The sequence below is a fragment of the Macrotis lagotis genome, chromosome 1 (assembly GCF_037893015.1).
Source record: "Macrotis lagotis isolate mMagLag1 chromosome 1, bilby.v1.9.chrom.fasta, whole genome shotgun sequence".
Classification (NCBI taxonomy): domain Eukaryota; kingdom Metazoa; phylum Chordata; class Mammalia; order Peramelemorphia; family Peramelidae; genus Macrotis; species Macrotis lagotis.
Window position 1 is genome coordinate 561,321,578 of NC_133658.1, and position 16,277 is coordinate 561,337,854.

At 34.8% G+C, this 16,277-nt stretch overlaps 1 long non-coding RNA gene across 1 annotated transcript in view; it reads left to right on the plus strand.

Annotated features, from left to right (window-relative positions):
• The first annotated feature begins 1,054 nt into the window (after positions 1–1,054).
• The window catches only part of LOC141521410 (uncharacterized), a 31,169-nt gene continuing 15,946 nt past the window's right edge, over positions 1,055–16,277 (plus strand). The window contains exons 1-2 of the long non-coding RNA XR_012477932.1: positions 1,055–1,138; positions 10,901–10,951. This is a non-coding gene — a long non-coding RNA (uncharacterized LOC141521410). The remainder of the gene's footprint in view (positions 1,139–10,900; positions 10,952–16,277) is intronic.

The following is a 16,277-nucleotide window of genomic DNA, read 5'->3' on the forward strand; positions in this document are numbered from 1 at the left end:
TCATACTAGAGGCAATGTCTAGTCTTAGAGTCAGATAAACAGCTTGGTTTTTAAACTACTAGTGTTAGAGAATTGCCCAGAAAACAGAGGGGTTAAGGGTCATAAAGATTGTCTATATAAACAGCAGGACAAAACTTTGGAATTTTCATCACTCTAAGGTGGATGTGATACCTTCATGACTATACATATTTACATACACCCATCTCCCCATATATCTAGCTATCTATAAATCTATAGATGTAATATATACATATATACATATATGCACACACACATATATATATAAACTCATATACAAGTACCAGTGTGCATATTGTGTATATGTGTGTATATATGTATATATGTATGTTATATGTATATGTATATATATCACAAGAAAAGAATTTGAACCAGAATAAATATAGATACTATTTGTATAGCATTTTTAAGGTTTCCAAAGCATTTTAAACATGTTATATATTTGATTCTAACAATAATCATTTAAAGCATAATTTTTATCCACATTTGATAGATGAAAAAACTGAAATTAAGAGAGATTTAATAACTTTCTCACATCTAGTAAAGGGAATCATGTTTCAAATTAAGGTCTTCTTTAAGTCCAGTGTTCTTTCTACTCTGCCACCTATAACATAAGGAGAAAATAATAAAAAACAAAGTATATGAAAGCAATATTGAAAACAAAGAAATAAAATACATATATATATATATATATATATATATATACATATATTTAAATTGAAGAATTGAAAACAAGAAGTATTTTTAATTTTCCTGGCTAGTTCCTGACTGGGAGGTGAAGGTAAATCATAAATGAGCACCTTTTCTGGTTCTCTCCAGAGTATCTTAACTAGGCAATGAAGACAGAATTCTCTTTATGTGTCATTCTAAGTTGGGGAGTCTTTTCCTGGGATCAAGTCCAGGAGTCAATGTACCCACTTGGTAGACACTCGCTCATGATTTGGTGGTTTTGTATACTTTTAAAGGGAACTGATTAAGTGATATGTTTTCTATCAACTGAAATTCACAGGCACATTATTATGTTTGACAGGAGCAATGAGCTACAGAACAAGGATTTCCTGAGGAGAAATATCCAGCCTGCCATAATGGAGGATTTTCTTCTAAGGCTAACTTCATCAATGTGAGTTTCTAAAATATTCCTTGAAAAAAAATGCATGTACATGCTTCACATTTCCAACATTACTCCTTTTCCTTTAGAAACCTGGAATAGGATATGATACATTCTTTTATTTGCCAGCTGCTCTAAATGGGCTATTCATACAAATCATAAAAAGATGAGGCTCCCCCCCCCCCCCCCCCCCCCCGTCTGGACAGAGCATAAGTTAAATATCCTGACTAAAAAAGATTGTTGAGGGCTCAAAGGCAATGATTGCTGTGCTAGGAAGAAAAAGACTGGGTTTCTTTGAAAGACAAATGAATAGAGGTAAGTCTCTTTCAAAACAGATTGATTTGTGTATTGTATTGGGCAGGAGGTACAGCAGTAGAAAGATATGAACAGGTTAATGAATTGCAGGAGGTTAAAGAAGATGAGGTTAATAGCAGATTGAATCTCTGAATAACCCTAGTCCTAGAGAAAAAATTGTATTCAAGAAGGAAGGTTTTTTTAAGCCTTATCACAAAGGAAGTCTTGAATATAAAATCCATATCATCTAAAAAAAACCCACCCATTGAAGATTAGAAACCCATCACCATGTCAGAAGAAAGTTAAACAGTAGGTCTATGACTTATACATATATTCCTTTTGTATTTATGATCCTAAAACAGGGCACTCAAATGACCATTAATAACCTACTAATACAATCTTACAGATAAAGAAACTGAGTCTTTAAAATAAAGTTAGTGGTATTTTATAGAGAGAGAGAACCTTGCAAAAAATTAGAAATCCTAACTCATTACTTAAATACCAAACCAAGTTAAAAGCTACTTTCTCATTCTCAAATATCCTTAAGCATCAATGTAGGGTCTGGAATATGAACAAATTCTGAAGAAATAAATGATATTTGATGATACAAAAAGAAAACTAGATTAAGTTAAGAGCCAAGATGCTCTACTATTTACCATCTGTGTTTTTAGGGAAACAGTCAAAGAATCAGCAGACATTTTTTAAGTATCCACAGTGGATAGTGTAAGATCTAGAGACAGAAAGACTCATTTTCATGGTTCAAATCCAGCATCAGGCATTTACTAGTTATATGATCCTAGGCAAGTCACCTAACCCTATTTGCTTTCATTTTCTCATCCATAAAATGATCTGAGGAAGAAATTGGCAAACCCCTCCAGTATCTTTGCCAAAGAAAATTCTAAATGCATCACAAAGACTCAGATACAACTGAAAAGAGTGAACAACAACAAATGTTTCAGATGCTGGGGCAAGTTCTGAAGAAACAAAATAAAAATGAAATATTCCCTGACCTCAAGAGCTTACCTCCTATCAGGAGAGACAATATGTGCACATAAAAGTATAAGCAAAATATTTAAATACAAGATAATTTTTCTGGGCACTAATTTCTCATGTGGGGTTATTGGACCAGAGGACCTCTACCAGACTTTGAGAAAACCCATTGAGATTCAAATGATGCTACTAGACTATGTCTTTAAACCCAAATCACTCTGGCTCTCACTGATTGGCCATTAGGTTTTGATATCTCAGAGTGAGAGAAAATAGCAGTAGTTTCTGCCAGATCCTGAAACCCTGAGGGTCTTCCCCTCCCAGATATACTCTTTTGGGATAGCAAACCAGATCGTCTTTGGCCTCAGTTCTTACCTAGCCTTTAATCACTAAATGGGTATTGCTTCAGATAAACTGAGACCTGGGAATGTTTAGAAAGGTCATGGTCTCCCACTATATCCAGGGCCATCTCCAGTCATCCTGACCTGTGTCCTGCTACTGGACTCTGATGACTCTGGAGGAGAAAGTGAGGCTGATGACTTTGCACAGAGCTCTGCCTCACTTTAAACTCTAATTCACTTGCAAGGCAACATATAATCCTTCTTAGAGAATGAAGGACTAACAACAATAGGGTCTCTTCCATCCCTGAGTATGAGTTTATACTTCAAAGTAGTTTCTATCAGGATATCGGTACAAGAAGAACCCAGTTTTCACTGCTCCAAATAGTCTTTATCTGAATAGGATCTAAAGGTAGAGAAAGATTAGATAAATGTCTTCATGCTGCTCATGAAGAAAGTATAAGCTTCTGTCAGAACTCTTAGCAGGGGCAGCTAGATGGTGTAGTGGATAAAGCACCGGCCCTGGAGTCAGGAGTACCTGGGTTCAAATTCCTTCTCAGACACTTAATAATTACCTAACTGTGTGGCCTTGGGCAAGCCACTCAACCCCATTTGCCTTACAAAAAAACGTAAAAAAAAAAAAAAAAACCTCTTAGCAAAAGAATGATTCATGAACTGTGTCTTTGGAGACCTGGTGATGGAGGAAAAACCTGGTGCTTTTCATGTGATAGATTCATTCATTTAGCACTTATTAGACATTCAAAGACTTTTTTATTCATGCAAAAAACTCAGCTAGGCACATAGTAAATACTTTTTTAAAAAAAGATTTTATTTATTTTGTTTAACAATTTTTCCCCTAATCTTACTTCCCTTCTCCCACCCCTGACAGAAAGCAATTTTCCAGTGTTTACATTGTTTCCCTGATATACATTGATCCAAATTGAAGGCACATAGTAAATACTTAATAAAAAATACTTTGACAGTTAAATTTATGTTGTTACTATCATTTGCTCATTTTTCCAGTCATGTTTGACTTTTGTGATCCCCTTTGGGGTTGGCAAAGATTCCATAGTGGTTTGCCATCTCCTTATCCAGCTCATTTTACAGATGAAGAAACTGAGCCAGGTTTAAGTGACATATGAAGGGTTACATAGCTAATAAATGTCTGAGGTCAAATTTGAACTCAGGTTTTCTGACTCTAGACCACCTAGTTCATATTTATGTTGTGTTACAAGACCCTTTGTTCACAACTCCATTCTGAGATCAGTAGTATTTTATTATCCATATTTTGCAAATGAGGAAACAGCCTTAGAGAAGTCACCCAATGGTGACTTGTTCACAATTTTAGAACCGAAATATCCCTCCAGTAGAATGTCAATTCCTTGAAGGCAGAGATTGTTTCATTGAGTCACAGATTCAGAACTAGAACAAAATGTAGGAGCCATAGAGTCCATCTGCCTTCATTTTATGGTTGAGGAAACTAAGACCCAGAGGGATCAAGTGATCTGCCCAAGGTGATGCAAGTAATAAATGATGGAGGCAGGATTTGAACCCAGGTCCTTTGTTCATATCCATGGCTCTTTTCCCCTGTCCCTGCTTCTGCTTCTTCTCTCATTTTTGTCTTTGTAACTTTAGCACCTATAACAAGGCCTGACAAATTGTAGATACTTAATAATTACTCATGGAATTGAATTGAATTAACATACCAGAGCTGGTACTCAGTATTAGAACTGAGATATTCTTAACCTAAGCCAAGTATTCATCACCTGTTGTGAAATCATGAGACTAATAATATATATGAAAGAAATGTCTTTAGTCTATTTGAAATGGTTAGAAAGAGGCCTATTACAATCCCTTTCTAGTGTTACTACCATTACCAGATATTCATCCAAAATGAATAATAAAAATTTTAAAAAGCAATCCAAACTTCAAAGGTAAGATAGGAAAGACATGCTGACAAATGTTTCTCTGTTATATGACTTTTTTTTTATTTTCTATTAGGAACTAAAGGCAGATGCAAGTGGAAAGTGAGTCTTCAATGTGTTTTGTATAAACGCTAGGAGTAAACATAAAGAGCTGCTGAATTAGAAGCATATGTGTGGAAGGAGAAGTGTGATGTAATTTGAATAGCTAATTTGGGACCAGTGATAACAATGGCCAGGACACAAATTATCTAGGTTTTAACTTCATGAAGGGAAGAGGAATGGATAGAGGGTAAGCCTTTGTGGGTCTTTAGAGTTTTTTAGGTTAGAGAGTTATATAGCACTATTCTACCATCTCTTTAATATTTTTATTAATGACTTAGAGGCATCATGGAGAAGTAAAAAAAAGTGATAACCTCAAATCTAGAAAGACCCTCCTCTGGCCCATGTTGGCTGGACTTTAAGCAAATCATTTAACCTCTCAGTTTCCCTAAGTAGCTCTCTATGTCTCTTAGTTGTGGAGAATTTCCTCTCCCAAAGCTCCATTTGTCAATAAAGTCTACTCTTCCTATTCTTGTCCCCCCCCCCCCTTTTTTGAGGCAATCTGGGTAAAGTGACTTGCCCAGGTCACACAACTAGTAAGTGACTGAGTCCAGAATTAATCTCAGTTTTGCCTCATGGTCAGTGTTCTATGCATGGTACCATTTAACTACTCCTAGTTCTTTTTTTAAAAATAGTATTTTATTTTTTCCCAATTACATAGAAAGACAAATTTTTAATATTCTTTTTTTTTAATTTTAAGGTCCAAACTTCCTCCCTCCCAAACAGGCTAACAAGCAAGTAAGAGCTCACTAATCAAACTGGTTTTGCTATGGAGACTAAGAAGGACATGGGAAGGACAATATATGGACTGAGTTGGGGATTGAAATTAATGAAGCAAATGTCATTTATGTGTGGGTAGACTTCCTAGGCTGGATATCTACCTCACCCAATGAGCACTAAAATATATTGAAATTTAATTTCCATTGATTTACTATTTTTATTAAGTACCAACTATTAATAACTATCTACCTCACTGGGCTTCTGTGAGAAACTAATTTTATAAACCTCTAAGTGCTATATAAATATGAATTGTTACTTTAATGATTATTTCCCAAACAGGAAGGATTTTTGGAGGGGAACTGCTAGTGGAGAACACCCTGTACCCATGCAGATATCCCTACCAGTTTATAATTCAATAAACTAGTCTCAGATAATTGTCTGATGCAGCTGCAGTGGAAATTTAAGTGACTCCCAGGAGAATCTTAAGTGGGATTTGAATTCAGGTTTTCCTGATTCTAAGACAAACCTGATCCCCATTCTGTAGTCATGTCATTATCACTAGCACATTAAGGATAACAGGTAATCCAAGACAGTGTGTGATGGTAAATATATCACAATCATAGGAGAAAGTAGCAGATTTTTCACTTCAGTGAGAGAGGCAATGGAAAAAATGCAGGGTCAACTGGGAACAGTTAGACCTGCATTAACCAAAAGGATATTTTCCTGCTGTGGTCATGACCTGCCTCTTATGCTTTTCCTGATAGGACTGAAGAAGGAGTGATGATCAACACACTCTCTTGTATACCCTACTAGTTATAAGTTTTCTCCAGTGGTATTATGGTTCTAGGTGCCAATAGAAGCAATAGAATTTATAAAGGATGCTCTTTGCAGCTCAGGAATGCTTCCCCAGGAGTTGGAAATTCAATGAAGGTCTATAATAATAGTAGCTTCTCCAACAGCAGCAGCAGCAGCAGCAGCTGCAATAACATCTAGGTCTGTTTAGGATGAGAAATTCAAGGAAATATAATGAATCTAATCACTGTGAGGTGGGGATTGGAAGCAGAAATGTGGAAAAGATAGAAGGAGACAAGGCTATAGATAAGAGAATGAGAGGCAAGGCAATGGATAACAGAGCATCAGAGAAAGTGTGATAAGGAGGTCAGGGAGACTTCAGGACCACACTGTCCTGGAAGGGAGAAAGATCAGAAGAGACACATGGGAACTATTACTTTTATAAACAGGCAAAGAAAGTATGGGGATCCCCAGTCAATGAAAGATCAAGTATCCTCTTATTTCCAAAGTCAGAAAGCAGATACCAAAGCTTTGATCTTGTTGCTATCCTAATCTCTGCCTCCTGAAGATAATTATAGTAAAAGGCATATAGATATTGATAAGTGTCAGACCTAGTATTTCAGTGATATAGGGTAGGGACAGAGAACATCTAGCCCTTGAACTGAATAAAGCCCATGAAATCACATAGCATCTGCATGTGGGACTCAATATTCATTAAATCTAGGATCTTTTTAGGGGTGAATTTACTAAATATTTGACCAAAGGCCAATTTTTAAGTTGATAATTTTGTATGCCCCATGAATGATGTTATAAATATTCAAATGGCCCTTGGCAGAAAAAAAAGGTTTCTCCATTCCTGATATAGAGAATTCTCACTACCTGTGAAGGTTGGTACCTTCTCTGTAACTTAGAGAATTACCTTGAACATGAATAGGTTAAGTGACTTGCACAGTCACATAGCCAGCATTTGCAAGTAGAATTTGAACTCAGATCTTCTTGACTCCAGGACCAGATATCTGATCTCCTGCATCATGCTGCCCCTCAAGGGAAATGTACAATAGAATAATTCATTGAAAACTTTCATTTTAGTAAGGACTGATAAGGGAGTCAGGACCAGTAAAAAGAGTGGCATCTTTGGGGGTTTCTTTTTTCCTCCTCAGGATATCTCTATATCTTTAGGTAGACCAGAAATCAAAATCTGAATTCAAATGTGGTCTCAGACAGTTATTAGCTATGGGTCCATGGATAAACCACTTAATCTCCTTCAGTTTCCCTAAATAACAAAAATAATAATAAATACTAATAATAATTATAAGACAAAATGAGATAAGATGTTATAATATGATATAATAAATGTAATGTAACTTTGCAATTATAATATGATATTATATTAGAATAATTATAATACTTGTTCCAATCTCCTAGGATTGTTGTAAGTTTGTTAAGTGCTTGTCACATAATAGATTCTAAATGACTACTTGTTCCCTTTCTCCCCCTCCCAGCAACTGTAAGTCTTTTACAGTGTCTTGAAGAAAACTTTATGCTCTGTTGAAGTAGATAATGGTCACAGTATCATGTCCTTCCTTCATGTCTTAGCTTTGATTGATCTATTCACTGCTTCCTTGCAAAAGTCTTACCAGGTTCTAACCTCAATTCTCTCTTTTTCCCCACTGAACCACCTATGCTCTTTAAGAAATTCTGGAGGGGCAGTTAGATGGCACAATAAATAGAATACTGGCCCTGGAGTCAGCAAGAACTGAGTTCAAATTTGACCTGAGATGCGAGACTGGCAATTCACTAAACCGCAATTGCTTCCAAAAAATTAGAATTAAAAAAACATAAATACTGGAATATGGTATCTACCCAGAGTGACATCAATGACACAACTGCTTCTTTTTATTAGGTTTTGTTTTCAAGGCAAATAGGGTTAAGTGGCTTTCCCAAGGCCACACAGCTAGGTAATTATTAAGTGTCTGAGGCCAGATTTGAGCTCAGGTACTCCTGACTCCAGGGCTGGTGCTCTATCCACTGAGCAACCTAGCCACCCCTGACACAACTGCTTCTTAAATGAAGTTTTTCCTCAGCCAGTAGATCTTTGTCAAAAAAGAGACAATAGAGGTTAAACCTGGTAAGAAAGAGCAAGGAAGCACTGAATAGAGCAATCAAAGCTAAGACAGAAGGAAGGACAAGAATGTGACCAAAACTCAACAGAGCATAAAGGGATCAACAAGACTGAAAAGCCACAGTTTCATGGGAGGGAAGAAAGACAAGGAAGGATAGTCTCAATTCATCTGTTGTGTGACAGAGAGGGAAAGTCAAAATCATTAACAATCAAGAGATTCTTGAAGACTCCTTGGGTCTTTAAATTTTCCCTGTAGATGAACTGTTAAAAATATGTTGTTTCCTCCCCACCCCTGGTAGAATATGAGCTTATTGAGAGCAGAGGCCATCTCATTTTTATCTGCTTTGTGTATTACCTGCACTTAGCACGGTGCTTGGCATATATAAACACTCAATATTTTTTTTAAATTTGATCTTTTACTTGGCAAAATTTAAATAAGACAGGATTGATAAATTAGGCATAAACTGTTGTTGTTCAGTTGTTTCCAAGAATTCATGACCCCATGGACCATTAGTATATCAATACTGTTTGTGGAGTTTTCTTGGCAAAGATAGAGTAGTTTGTCATTTCCTTCTCCAATGAATTAAGGCCAACAGAAGTTAAGTCATTTGCCCACAGTTTATGTCTAAGGCTGAATTTGAATTCATTTCTGAATACTGAGCCCAGAACTCTAGCCACTGAGCCATCTGTTTATATTGTAGAGGACTTTAAATCCAAACTAAGGGCTGTGGGGGGAGGGGGCAGGAGACTCCATTTGATTCAAAAGACAATAGGGAGCCACTGGCATTTATCATTAGCTTTAGGGAGCCTAAGGGAACTCTAACAGTGCTTCACATATGGTTGGTTGAAATAATAAATGTCTGCATTGATTTAAGTGAAGTTCAATAGTCACTTCAACTCACAAACTCCTTGTGAGCAAATCATTTCCAGAACCAAGTTAACCAGGCTAGACCTGGACACCATCAAGAATGAAATATTTAACGCCATCTTTGCCATTTTTGTGCAATATTGGGTCAAAAATCTTTTCTGCAAGTGCCATGACTACTGTTAGTCAACCTTTTTCTATTACATTTAGACCCTGAAGTTTTCTAAATTTCCAAAACTTTCTATAACACAGTTTTTTTGAGTATCTTTCTCTCTATTATTTCTATTCTTCTCCAAAGGAGACTCTCTCACTGAAGACTACTGAATACACTACTAGTTATAATGGAGAATTACAAAGGAAAAGGAATTGTATGATACTCACACTGGAAAAAACTTACCACTTAACATCTGGACAAGATCAACACATAAAAATACATAAAAACACATACAAAAAATGAGTTACAACTCTACAATGATTTAAACCAGAATATCCTATTTTTCTGACAATTATAAGAATTGGGGGGGTATGATTAAGAACAATTTTTTAAGTTTTCAAATAGGTACATCTTTTTATTTTTTAAATTATTTTTAAAAAATAATTATAAGAAACTTAATATCTACATCTATAACTTGCTTAATTGTGCAATCTTGAGAAATTTCTCTGAACCTATTTCTTTATCTGTAAAATTTGATAATACCTGGACAATGGACCTCACAATGTTGTATTAAGTGAAAACATTTATACTTTGTAACTCTAAATTATAATATAAATTAAAGCATTATTATTATAATTGTAGTAAAATTAGAGAAGAAATGGATGCCTTAAGGTAAAGAGGAAATCTTTACCAAAAAGTTTATGATTTTAAGCAATAAGGAATTTAAGGTGATGATAGAAATACAGATCTACTGATTCATATATGTATATATATATATATATGTTAAAATTAAAATTTAAGGGCATTTAAGAAGCTAAAAGATAACTAATTCATATATATTAGGTGCTGAATTTTTTAAACTTCCAACTAATTCTACACCCTTCCTCTCTTGGGTAGCTCTATAGATTGGTTTCAAAAGAGGAAAGAGTTCAAGGAATTTAAAGCGTGTCCTATTACCTTGAAAATCAGTCTGATCTTCAGTTGCCTTGCTGTTATGTTTCCTTTCTATAGTAATTGGAAACTTTTGAATGATTTTCACTCCTCCAAAGTACTTTTTAGTTGTCTCCCCCTGCCCTGAGGTAAAATGTGTATTTGTGGTGTGTATTTGGCAGGAAGTATGGAGAGGCAGATAAAGCTCTTATTGTATTTGATACTCTGACAATTTGGGTTTTATTCACCTGTAATGAGATGGTTGAAATTTCACAATAAATAAGACCTATACCCTCTCTTGAACAACAAGACTCCATGTTTGGGAGAACAGATGGTCTGAGTGTAGATGCCAAAAATTCAACAGTTTCACTATATTCACTAAGAATAAGTTTGAATTGACAAAATATCCCTTAAGAATATGAGCTAAGTGGATGCTTTGATTTGTGATAACAATGATAGCCAGTGGGTTCTCCAAAGTTTCAGTACTTTTCAGAGATCATTTTCCCTTTTGTTTATAGATTGGTTTTGTTTTTTTTTTCTTTTCAAAGGATGAATTTGTAGTACTCAAGGGAAAGGACACAGCAAGAACCTGTTTACAGGTAGGGGAAAACTACACTAGGATTATTGAACAAACTTGCTGGTTTCAAAAGCTCCTCCAAACCCAGGGATTTCTAATTTAGTTTTGAGGCATCCAAAGGCATCACCAACTAGGTCAAGGTATACCTCCAGATTCTCAAAATAAAATAGATATCATAAACAACAGATCAATAAATTGATAAAATATTTTAACTGAAAGGAAGTTTGGGGGGTAAGGAACAAATATATTCACACACATATGTGTATATATGTACATATATATATATATGTTTGGTGAAATTGCACTAAGTGCTTTTACAAATATTATGTCATTTAATACTCACCAAAAACCCTGCAAGGTAGGTATTATTATTATTATCCCCACTTTACAATTGAGGAAATTGAGACAAATGAAAGTTAAATGATTTGCCCAGAGTCACTTAGCTAGTATCTGAAATGTGATTAGAACTCAGGTCTTCCTTACTCCTTATCCAATGCTCTAGCTAATATTTCATCATCTGCCTCTGTATCATACTAGCTTTGTGGAAATGATTGCGAGATATGAAATAGATATTCCAAGTACTTTGTGAGGAAGGAAACACAATACCAGGGAAAGAATATTGATGCTTGAGGAAAGCATTTGGGTTTAAACTCAGCCTCATATCTATAACTAAATCATTTAGTCTCTTAGTCACTTGGTCTCCCTACTCCTTGACTTTTTTCATCTGTAAAATGAAGGGGTTAGACTGCATGGTCTCTGGTATCCCTTCTAGTCTAAGAACTATGATTAAGAATTGTCATTTCTTTATCTGGAAACCATGCAACTCTGCCTCACAAAAAAAAATGATAATAACAAAAGCAACAATAACACAGAACTCTGAACTTTAGGTACAAGTCTACCTGAAATATTTTTTTAAATAAACATTTTTCTATATTCAAAAAATTTTTAGTTTTCCCAAATCCAATTTACAACAGTCTTCTAATATAGTCTCTCCTGCTTGGGAGTCTACCTACCAAGGAAAACTCAAAAATTCTATGAAAACAACTATAAAACACTTCACATATAAAAAATCAAATCTAAGTAACTGGGCAAATATCAACTGCTGGCTAAGCTAATATAACAAAAATGGCAATTCTACCTAAATTAAACTACTTATTTAGTGTCTTACTAATCAAACTTCCAAAAAACTACTTTAATGAGCTAGAAAAAATTATAATTAAATTCATATGGAGAAACAAAAAGTCAAGAATATCCAGGGATTTAATGAAAAAAAGTGCAAAAGAAGGTGGCTTAGCCTTACCAGATCTAAAATTATATTATAAAGCATCAGTCATCAAAGTATTGATAATGTATTGGTTAATTGGTGGCTTAGAAATAGAGTGGTGGACCAGTGGAACCAGTTAGGTGCAAAAGAGACAGCAGGAAATGATTATAGCAATCTATTGTTTGATAAACCCAAAGAGTCCAGCTACTTGGATAAGAATTTGCTCTTTGATAAAGACTGCAGGGAAAACTGGAAGATTGTATGGCAGGAACTAGTATTAGACCAACATCTCATAACCTATACCAAGAGAAAGTCAAAATGGGTGCAGGATTTAGACATAAAAGACAATATTATAAGCAAATTAGGAGAACAAGGAATAGTTTATCTGTCAGATCTATGGAAAGGGGAGCAGTTTATGTCCAAAGAAGAGATAAAGAATATTATAAAAAACAAAATGGATAATTCTGATTACATTAAATTAAAAAGGTTTTCCACAAACAAAACTTCTGTAACCAAGATCAAAAGGAATGTAATAAAGTGGGAAATAATTTTTACAACTAGTATTTTTGACAAAGGACTAATTTCTAAATATATAATCAAGTCAAATTTTTTTTTAAAAATCAAGTCATTTCATAATTGAAAAATAGTCTAATAATATGCCAATTATCAGATGAAGCAATCAAAGCTTTCTATAGACATATGAAAAATTGCTCTAAATCATTATAGATTAGAGAAATGCAAATTAAAGCATCTCTGAGGTACCACCTCATACCTCTCAAATTGGCCAATATGACCAGAAAGGACAATAATCATTGTTGGAGGAGATGTGAGACATCTGGAACACTAATGAATTGTTAGTGGAGTGGTGAACTGATCCAACCTTTCTGGAGGGCAATATGGAATTATACCCAAAAGGCAATAAAATGTGCATATCCTTTGATCCAGCAATACCACTACTGGGCCTGTATCCTGAAGAGGTCATGAAAAAGGTAAAAATTCCATGTGTATAAAAATATTCCTAGCAGCTCTGTTTGTAGTGACAAAGAATTGGAAATTGAGCAGATGTTCATCAATTGGGGAATGGCTGAACAAATTGTGATATATATATATATATATATATAAATATATATATATATATATATATAAAAGCCTGGAAAGACTTGCAAGAATTGATGCTGAGGGGGTGGCTAGGTGGTGCAGTGGATAGAGCACCAGCCCTGGAGTCAGGAGTACCTGAGTTCAAATCCGGCCTCAGACACTTAATAATTAATTACCTAGCTGTGTGGCCTTGGGAAAGCCATTTAACCCCATTGTCTTGCAAAAACTAAAAAAAAAAAAAAAAAAAAAAAAATTGATGCTGAGTGAGATGAACAAAATCAGAAGAACATTGTACACTCTAAAAGCAGCATGATCTAAAGAAGCAACACCCTAAAAGCAGATAATCAACCTTAATGAACTTGCTCACTCCATTGGGGACAATTTTAGGGGATCCGTGATGGAGGAAATCATCTGTATCCAGAGAAAGCACTGTTGAGGTTAAATGAAAACCAAAGATTATTATCTTCAATGTTTTAAAAATTGTCTTATGTATTACATAATTTTGCTATTTTAAATATTTTCTTTCTTCCTTTTGGATCTGTTTCTTCTCTCATAACACATTCAATTTTGTTCTATGTATATCATGGATACAAATGTAAAGGACTATATCAGAATGCCTTCTGTTGGGGGGAGGGAGGAGGGAAGGGAGGGGGAAAGAAAAATTGTAAAACTCAAAACCTTGCAAAAAAAATGATTGGTAGAAACTACCATTGCATGTAATTGGAAAACAAATAAAACATTTTTATAATAAAAAATATATAGTCTCTCTTAGTTCTACATTAGTAGGTTATTATAGGTAAGCAGCTAGTGGTAAAGCATTACAATGCCTGGCCTGGATTCAGGAAGACATGAGTTCAAATTTGACCTCAGACATTTACTAGCAATTTGAGCTTTATCTCAGTTTCCTCATCTATAAAATGAGGTGGAGAAGGAAATGGCAAACCACTTTGCCAAGCATCTTTGCCAAGAAACTCCAAATAAGGTCATGAAAAGTAGGACATACCTGAGAAATGACTGAAGAACAGCAAAAATCTTTGATTAACTTTTGGACATATGATGCTCATATTGGGGAAGAACAGGAATAAAGACATAATTGGTAATTTTTTTTCAAAAAGGCATGGGGATGACTAACATGGAAATATGTTCAACTCAGTTGTACATTGTACATGTACAACCTTTATCAGATTATTTGCTGCCAAGGACAGGATGGTTGGAAGAGAGGGTGGTAGAAAAATGCAGAACTCAAAAGCCCACAGAAAGATAAATGTTGGCAACTACCTTTGTGAGTAATTGGGGGAGAAATGCTTTCTAAAACTTTTTTAAAAGGCATGTGAAGGATATAGTGAGTAGAATGGTTTGAACAACTACTCTTGTATAGGTGAGGTACATTTGTATAGGGGAAGATCTTAAATGCCAGACTGAAGCTTTTGGACTTTATTCTGTTGGCAAAGGGAAGTCATTAAATGCTTTTGAGCTGCATAAAATTGGTTAGAGAGATGATGAAAGTGACAGTTCATGGAGATTGTCTTGCTTTGTAACATACTTTGGAGATAAAAAATGACTGGACAGGAAGATCAGATAGAGTTTTGTAATACTAGTCAAGATAGGAGGTGATGAGGATCTAGACAAAGGTAATAGTAGTGCAGATAGAGAGAGACAAAAGACTTATAAAAAGTAAATGATTAGGAGTTGGAGACTGATTTTTTTATTATAATAATGACTGGATATGGAAGACAAATGAGGAAGAAGAGTGAAGGATTTGGCTCCTTGGATTATGTTATGTTAAAAAAATCAGAGCCATCTGGGTAATAATCATTTTTTCTTTTTAAATTTACATATATATCTTCAAATATTTTAAAAAGTACTCTCTGAATTGTTCATTTTTACATTTAATCATATGCTACCATGTATTAGAATCTTACATTCTAGGGAGTATAATAAAGTAAAAAAAGAATGATGAGTTTGTAATTACAGAATCCAAATTCAAATCCTAGATTCTCCACTTATTACTTATGAGACTTGGATAAGTCACGTGACCTCTCTGGACCTGTGAAATGAAAATATTGGACTAGATGATCTCAAAGGTCTCTTGCAGTCTGATACCTATAATCCTATCATAGCTATAATTTAGAGTTGGAAGATACTCCACAGGCCATCTAGTTCAACACCCTCATTAGGAAACTAAGATGTAAAGATTCCAAGTGACTTGCCCATAGTTACCCAGGTAGTAAGAGGTAAATCAGGGATATGAAATTGGGCCCTCTAATTTTAAATTCAACGTACTTTGCAAAGTACCATTTTTATTTGAAATTTTTCATGAGATGTCTCCATAAGTGAAGCACAATCTCTCAATGAGCATAGTTTCCTTTTGCATTTCTCTATGTTTTTTGTATAATAATTATACATGAAGGAGTTATTCAAAAAATATTTTTGAATGGATAGATGAATGTTGGATGGATCAATGTATGTAGGGAAAGAAGGAAGGCTGAGGGGGTAAATGGAAATTACTTCCTCTGAAACTCTGACTAAATTACTATTATTAAATTATTTGCTTACTGGTAGAGCTGGAAATTCCTGGAAATGTATTACCTTGAGTGCATGTGGTTGATATCCAGTCTTGGATAAAGATCTTAATTACAAGAAAAGTAATTGTGATTATGAGCATTATCATTTAGACTCATAAAATCACAGAATAGTAAAAGATTTCAGAAGTCATCTATTCCAAGGATCTTAAACCTATGGTCTTCTTTTTGTTGCTTGTGATACTTATCCCTTGGAGTCAGAAGTTAAAACTCAGCTTTGCCACTTACTATTCATCAGGTCTCTTAATCCATTTATCTAATCTGTTTTCTCTTCTGTAAAATGGGGATAATAATTTTGCTCTCTGTTTCATGGGTTGGGAGGAAATCATTTCATCACCTAGGAGATTTCATATAAATGAGAGCTATTATTTGTTCAGACATGTATATAATCAAATTGGCAAGAC